Source organism: Galeopterus variegatus, unplaced genomic scaffold (assembly GCF_000696425.1).
Source record: "Galeopterus variegatus unplaced genomic scaffold, G_variegatus-3.0.2 Scaffold61, whole genome shotgun sequence".
NCBI classification, from domain to species: domain Eukaryota; kingdom Metazoa; phylum Chordata; class Mammalia; order Dermoptera; family Cynocephalidae; genus Galeopterus; species Galeopterus variegatus.
In genome coordinates this window covers 464,919-472,532 of record NW_007726172.1, presented here as the reverse complement: position 1 = coordinate 472,532, position 7,614 = coordinate 464,919, and positions in this window count along the sequence as shown.

The window sequence follows — 7,614 nt, the reverse complement described above, 5'->3', positions numbered from 1 at the left end:
ATGCAGCATTGTATGGGGATGCTAGCCAGTCTGCTCATGACAAAGAAGGAGGTCCAAATTGGAAAGGAACAAGTGAAACTGTCTTTATCCATTGATGGCATGGTCCTGTGTGTAGAAAATACTGAGAATCCATACAGAAAAACTACTAGAACTAAGCATGTTTGGCAAGTTTGAGGACCTGAGATTGAAACGAAAGAAGTAGTTGTACTTCTATATACTAGTAATGAACAGTCTGAAAATGAACTTAACAATTTCATTTACAATAGCATTGAACAGAATAAAATGCTTAGGGACAAATTTAACAAAAGCATGCAAGACTTGTCTGTTGAAAACTACAAATTACTGCTAATAGAAATTAAAGACAATCTATATAAATGCAGAGGCATTTCATATTTATGGACTAGAAGACAATATTGTTAAGATGTCAATTCTTTCCAAATTGATCAATAGATTCAATATAATCCCTCTCAAATTCCAAGGAGTCTTTTTGCAGAATTGACCAACTGACTTAAAAATTTATATGGAAAACATGAAGGACCCAAAAGAGTCAAAACAATTTTGAAGAAGAACAACAAAGTTAAAGGAATTTACAGCATATTTGGTTTCTCTAGTCAGGTTTTTAACACATAAAATATTGGGTCAAGTTTTACATGGTCAAAGCTTTAAAAATCTGGGACCAACCTGCTCAGATGCAGTAGGGCATACAGCTAATTTTCTGAAATGTACAATATTACTTTCATATACTAAAATTATTTTTCATTTTATTTATATATATATATATATATATATATATATATATATATATATTGAAGTTGACTCTATAGACACAATTTTTACCTCATAAAATATTATCCTTAAGATCAGTCACTGAGTTGAAATTGGATACTAAGTATCTAGTCACAAAAATAGAAAAGGTAATGAAGGAGCACTTCAGAAAGAAAATCCATAGCCAAAGGGCATTTAGTTGTTTTTCTCCAGAGACCTGTAATAATCTAGGGGGCCATGAAGCCATCTGGGTTCAAGGGTGGAAGGGTGGTGGCTTTTCACCCATATGATGTCTCCTGGTTGGTGCAGATGTGGTACTAGGTCTTTTGTCAGTGGGGTGGCCTCTGTGACTAAGGGCTGAATCTGGTGTCGTACCCGTTGGAGGGTCTGAAGAGACTGAAGAAGATTATGGTTAGTGATTTCAGCAAGTTTATCATCTTTGAGGTGGGGCAACATAGGGGGCGGCCTTCCAAACATAATTTCATAAGGTGTGATTCCTTGTATGTAGGGGGTGCTTCTAGCCCCTAGGGGGGCAAAGGGAGGGAGGCTCACCCAGTCTCTAGTTTTAATTTGGTACGTGTTCCTTTTAAAGTCCGATTCATCTATTCAATCTGTCCTGAACTTTGTGGCCTATGAATACAATGTAAATTACAATTTATTTATTTATTTATTTTTATTTTATTTTATTTCTTTATTTATTTCTTTATTTCTTTATTTATTTTTGTAACCGGTAAGGGGATCACAACCCTTGGCTTGGTGTCGTCTGCACCATGCTCTGCCAGTGAGTGCACTGGCCCTCCCTATATAGGATCCAAACCTGCAGCTTCGGCGCTCCCAGCACTGCTGCGCTCCTAGTGCCACACTCTCCTGAGTGAGCCACAGGTTCGGCCCCCAATTTATTTTTAATGTTTTAACTAATTATTGGGAAGTTTAGGCTGTGAAAGCCAGGCCATTGTCAGACCCCAAGGTTACAGGTAGGCCAAAGCTGGGGACAATTTCTTGTAACAGTTTCTTTAGTGTTAGCTGAATGGTTTCAGTTTGGGTAGGAAACTGAAAAAGTTCCACCCATAAAAAGTGTCTATGAACACCAAAACATAACAATACCCATATTGTCTAGGTTTTACCTCAGTGAAGTCAATTTCCCAGTGTTCACCAGGGTTGGTTCCTTGTGTTCTGGTTCCAATGGGTAGCTTCTATTTGGGCCCTGGATTTACTTGTGAACAAACTTCACATCTGGTAACAATGTCTTTGGTTATTTTGCAAAGATCTTGGATGTAATAATATTTTTTTAAAAGTTCAGTTAATTTTGTGGATCCAAGGTGTGTTCCTTGATGTATCTGTTTAATCAGCAATCTGCCCAGAGCTTGTGGCAAATAAATCTTGTGGTCTGGCAGAATTTTCCAATTCATGGCATTGTTGGAGGCTTTTAAGATCTTAGCATGTTCTACTTCTTCTTTAGTATAATGGGGGGTTGGCAGCAACTGAGGTGCTGGAACAACTATTAAAGTATCAAATAGCCCCACTGGTTTTAATGCAGCATCTTTGGCAGCCTGGTCTGTGGCAGCGTTACCTTGGGCCTCAAGAGAATTGTCCTTTTGGTGTCCCTGACAATGTATGATGGCCATTCTTTTTGGATACTATATGGCCTCCAGGAGGGCTAGTATTACTGCTTTATTTATTTTTATTTTTATTTTCCCCCTGATGTTAATAGTCCTCTCTGTTTGTATAAGGCCCCATGAACATGGGCGGTGGCAAAAGCATATCTGCTGTCAGTACATATGTTAACAGTTTTATCTTTTCCATGCTTTAAAGCCTGTGTTAGGGCTATGAGTTCAACCTTTTGAGCAGATATTCCTTGGCTTAAGGCTTGAGCCCAAATGTGGGGGCTCAGGAGTAGTGGGCCCCGAACCTCCCAGTAGCCCCTTTTATCCCCCCACCATGGGATGAGCAAGAGAGGGAACCAGTAGGATTACTCCTGCCACCCTAGTGACCAGGAGAGCCCGGGAGGAAGGTGAGTCTGCTGCCCACCTATTCAGCCCCACAGAAAGACACTCAGACTCGGCAGGGGTTCCGTCAAGCAGTTCCATTTATTTTCACACAAGCACCTGCTTTTATAAGCATATGGCAAGGGGATTTCCTAACTTCAACCTATCATCTTAAAGGTCATGTGAACATGCATCTTGCTCTAAGCCTTTGCTATTGCAATCACGCGGTGAGCACGAATGTGGAAATATCTTTTATCCAATAATTTTAAACTATGTCTTTCCTTGGCCACTCCCCGGAGGCTTCCATCAGGTGCCATCCTTATCTCTCCTGTCCAGGCGAATGTTTTCAACAGATTTCATACGTGTATGTGGGTGGGGTCACGGCTAATTCTCTGCCCCAGGAGGAGGTGTGTGGCCTCAACACCACAACACCCAAATGACCCGATCCAAAGTTACCATGGCTGCCCCAGCATACCTGATTCCATTGGAGATGAAACTGCTTCCATCAGTGAATAACACTTCATCAGGATCTGTCCAGAGCATATCAGTTAGGTCCAGCCAGAAGCCTTGGAGTGTCTCAATTGTTTCGAGGCAGTCATGGACAGCTCGGTTGGGTTGTCATCCAGGAGGAGAGTAGCTGGATTTAGACTGATGACTGGGTTATGTGGGCATTAGTTAGCCAGTAATCTGGTGCACTCCATAGGAGGGATTGTACAGAGTGAGAGCTACCAAGTATAGGTCTTGTCCTACAGTTAGTTTGTCTGCCTCTTTTATTGGCAAAGCAGCAGCTGCTATGGCCTGCAGACAAGTTGGCTATCTGACAGCTACATGGTCCAATCTCTTTGAGAGGTAGGTGATGGGCCTCTGCCATGGCCGTAAGCCCTGTGTAAGTACCCCCTTAGCAATTGCCCTTGCTTCAGCAATGAACAATGTGAAAGGCTTGTTTACATGAGGCAATGCTAAGGCAGCAGCTGAGGTGAGTGCCCGCTTTAGATCTTTAAAGGCCTGTTGTTTAATGTCAGTCCAAATTAAGGGGCTATTTCTTCCCCCAGTAAACCCAGGTATGCAAAAGTGGCAGAAGCCTATAGCCCTCAAGAATTTGTGAGCTTGTTTTTTTTTGTTTGTTTTGGGGTCTGGAATTTTTAAAATTATCTCTATTCTTCTGGAAGATAGAGTTCTTTTTCCTTCTTTTAATTGTACCCCAGATAAGTGGCTTTTGAGGTGCAAATTTGAGCCTTTTTAGTTGAGACTTGATACCCCAGGGCTTAGAATTCCTTTAATAGATCCTTTGTAGCCTCCTTGCTTGTGTCATAGTCTTTTGTGGCCAGGAGAAGATCATCTATATATTGTAATAGTGTGACCTGGGGGTGTTTTTGTCTATAAGGCAGGAGATCTTGGCTTAGGGCTTCATCAAATAAGGTTGGGGAATTTTTAAATCCTTGGGGGAGGTGAGTCCAAGTTAGTTGTCCAGAGTACCCTCCCCCAGGTGTCCAGAGTACCCTCCCCCAGGGTCAGTGCATTCAAAGGCAAAGAGAGGTTGACTTACCTCAGCCAGCGGGAGGCTGAAGGAGGCGTCCTTGAGATCCAGCACAGTGTATGTAAGCACATTCATCTCTTGGTAGTAGTGGCCTCTTTGCCCCTGCTGGGTAGCCTTTTTGCCCCTGTTGGGGTTTGTTTGGCCCCCTCTATTAGGTTGAATGGATCTTTTGTTTGTCATCTGAGACTCTGTTAATGTTGTCACCATTATTTTTGTCATTTTTTTGGTTTGTCTCTCTTCTGGACTGTCTCTGGCATTAAAAACCTTTTGACCAACTCAGATAACAGTTTCCCTTTAAATCTTTCCTGTCTTTGAGCTTTTTTCCTAATGTCTGGGGCTGACTTGGTAACAAAAGCAATATTTATCGCCCACCGGTTTTCTGGGGCCTTAGGTCCTGTAAGCCTCCATAAGGTGTTCCAGGAAAGTGGCAGGGGATTCCTTTGGTCCCTGAAGAGTTTCACTTACTTTTGATAGGTTAGTGGGCTTCTGGGCTGCTGTGCGGTGGCCCCTAAGGAGAGTCTGGCGATACAGGTTGAGAGTGCTCTTACCTTGGTCCATGTTTGGGTCCCACCCAGGTCTGTTAGAGGGGAACACATGTTCCAGGAGAACGGGGTCATCAGAGAGTCGGCCATTGTGACCGGTAACATTTCTCAGGGCCTCTCTCCAGATCCACTTGTGTTCTTCTGAAGTGAAGAGAGTCTGCAGGAGCTGCTAACAATAATCCCATGTAGGCTGGTGGGTAAAGAAAACAGTCTCCAGGAGGGAGATAAGGCACTGAGGTTTTTCTGAGAAAAAAGGATTTTTATTTTTCCAGTTGTACTAGTCACTAGTAGAAAATGGGACATAAAGGGAGCCTGATCTTGAGGAGTTCTGGGAGGCAAGGGAGCCTGTTGGAGAGGAAGTTGAGGTATGGGAGGGAGAGAGGACAGAGAAGAGTCAGGGTCGGGGTCAGAAGAAAGATCAGGTGGGGGAGCAGGGGAAGCATTTGGAGGGATGGCAGGGAGAGGACAGATATGCAGTGCTGCTCCGAGTATGCGTGGGGGAAAGATCAGGGCTTTCGAGGTGTTGGGGAGGATGGGAGGTGCTGTGGGGCTGCAGGCTTCTTCAGGGAAGCTGGAAGAGAAGGCTTGGTTAGAAGGACAGTTGATTCATTTACTTGGGGGAATTTTTTTTTAAGCTATGATGGCTTGTCAGAGACTATATCAATCTAAACCTGTATGTAAGGCAGGTGATCAGGATGTCCAGGGTGCCCAAGACAAATGTCTTGGACCCGATAAGCTGTTGGAAAACCAGTAGTTCCATGTGAGGGCCATCCAACATTGAAAGTTGGTCAGTCAAGTTCAGAGAATTTTCTGAGATCAAACAGGTTGATGACACCCCATAATCTGCTCTCCTCATTTGGAAATACTTGAAGTTAGAAATCATGCATTCAAGGGGGCCTGCCATGTGAATTGGCTGAGACGGAGCGGAGCTTGCCCCATTTGGTTACAAACAACAATGATGACAGACACGCAGAAACAAACAACAGGAAGGACACAAAAGACTAAGACAAATGGTCACAACCAATTATCAAACCAAGGGACCTGCTGGAGACATCTTGCCAGGATCCTGGACTTGGGAAGTAGTGCTGCATCCAGCCTTCCACAAAGCCCCCAAATCAGAGCTCTGATACCCAAATGCAAAACCAAGTTTTTGAGATCTGAAACCAAAGCTTACCTCTGGAGGTCCAAGGTGCAGAGTAATAGGACGAATAAAGACTCTGGTGCCAAAGGACGGGTGGGGGCCAAAGGACCCAGGGGCCAATTTTCTTCTTCCTTTCCTTTTCCTGCTCCACGTCTGAAGCTGCGGTTTTTGATTTCCCTGAGCGACAAGATCTTGCTGGGGCCTCCAAATATTTTGAGGTTGTCACCCAGGAAAAGAACCAAACACTTAATTAAGAATTTTAACAGAATCTTTATTAGCTGGTTGGCAACTTCCTCCTCTAGGTATTTTGGGAGAACAGCAGCTAGCCTTGGTCTGGTGGAGTTTACAAAGGCAAAAACCACATCCCGTTGGCACACGGGTTTGTCCAGGTGCACAAAGCAAGCTAGGTAGCTAGGTTACAGAAGCCAAAGTGAACAATTACAGCAATCAAGCATAAAAATTTTCATTGTGTATGGTTCCTGTTCCCATGTAATGGTTCACTGTGTATGGCTCCTATTTCTATGCAATGGTTTTTGTTTCTATGAGAAGGTCAGTGGTTTCTCACATAGACGGGGTAGTCAGACAATGAGAATGGAGCAGTGTCTTCCCAAGATGGCATTGGTATTGCTCAGGATTCTCTGCTACACCATGACATAAAAAGTGTAGAGAATTTTATTCTCTCTGGTCCTACCCTCAGGCAAGTTCCCATCCTGTGGTGGTGAGACACTAGCAGAGGCCAAGGAAACACCTAAGTATCTGAAGGAGGGGCACCTTTCTCTCTGACCAGAGGAACTATGGTTAAAAGATTGTGGGGAGAATCTCTTTCATGTTTGTTTTTTCTCTCTGTCCTGTTGTCACTTGGCTGTGAAGGCTGACTCAGTCACAAGAAGTGCATGGAGACTAAAGCCAAAGTTACTTAACATAAAAAACGTGGCGCAATCTCAAGAAATTGAAAGAAAAATGCACTCAGGCCCGGCCTGTGACTCACTTGGGAGAGTGTGGTGCTGATAACACCAAGGCCATTGGTTCGGATCCTATATAGGGATGGGCGGTTCACTCACTGGCTGAGCGTGATGCTGATGACACCAATTCAAGGGTTAAGATCCCCTTACCGGTCATCTTTTAAAAAAAAAAAAAGAACAAAAGTCACTCAACACACACTATCTCTGACACTACCCAGATGTTGACAATATCAAAGGCATTAAAGCAGCTACTGTAACCACGCTCGAAGAAATAAGGAGAACTACTATAGATAGAAAGAAAGTCTCAGTAGATTCCTCAGTAGATTCCTCAAAAGCTATAGGCAAGAATGAAGTGGATATTTTAGAACAGAAAACCAAAATAAATCATAAACTGCTGAAAACCAGGCCAAGAAAGAACCTTAAAAGCAGCCAGAGAAAAAGTTGAAATACATATAGGGGGAAAATGATTTGAATGACTCCAAGTTTCCATCAAAAACAAAGGAAGTCATAAGGCAGTAGAAAAACAATTTTGAAGTGCTGAAAGAAGTAAACTTGACCTAAAATTCTATGTTCATTCAATGAAAATATTCTTATTCAGGAGCAAAGGGAAAATAAAAACATCCATAGATGAAGGAAAATTAAGAGAATCTGTTGCCAAATGTAGTGGATTGAATCTCCCCCC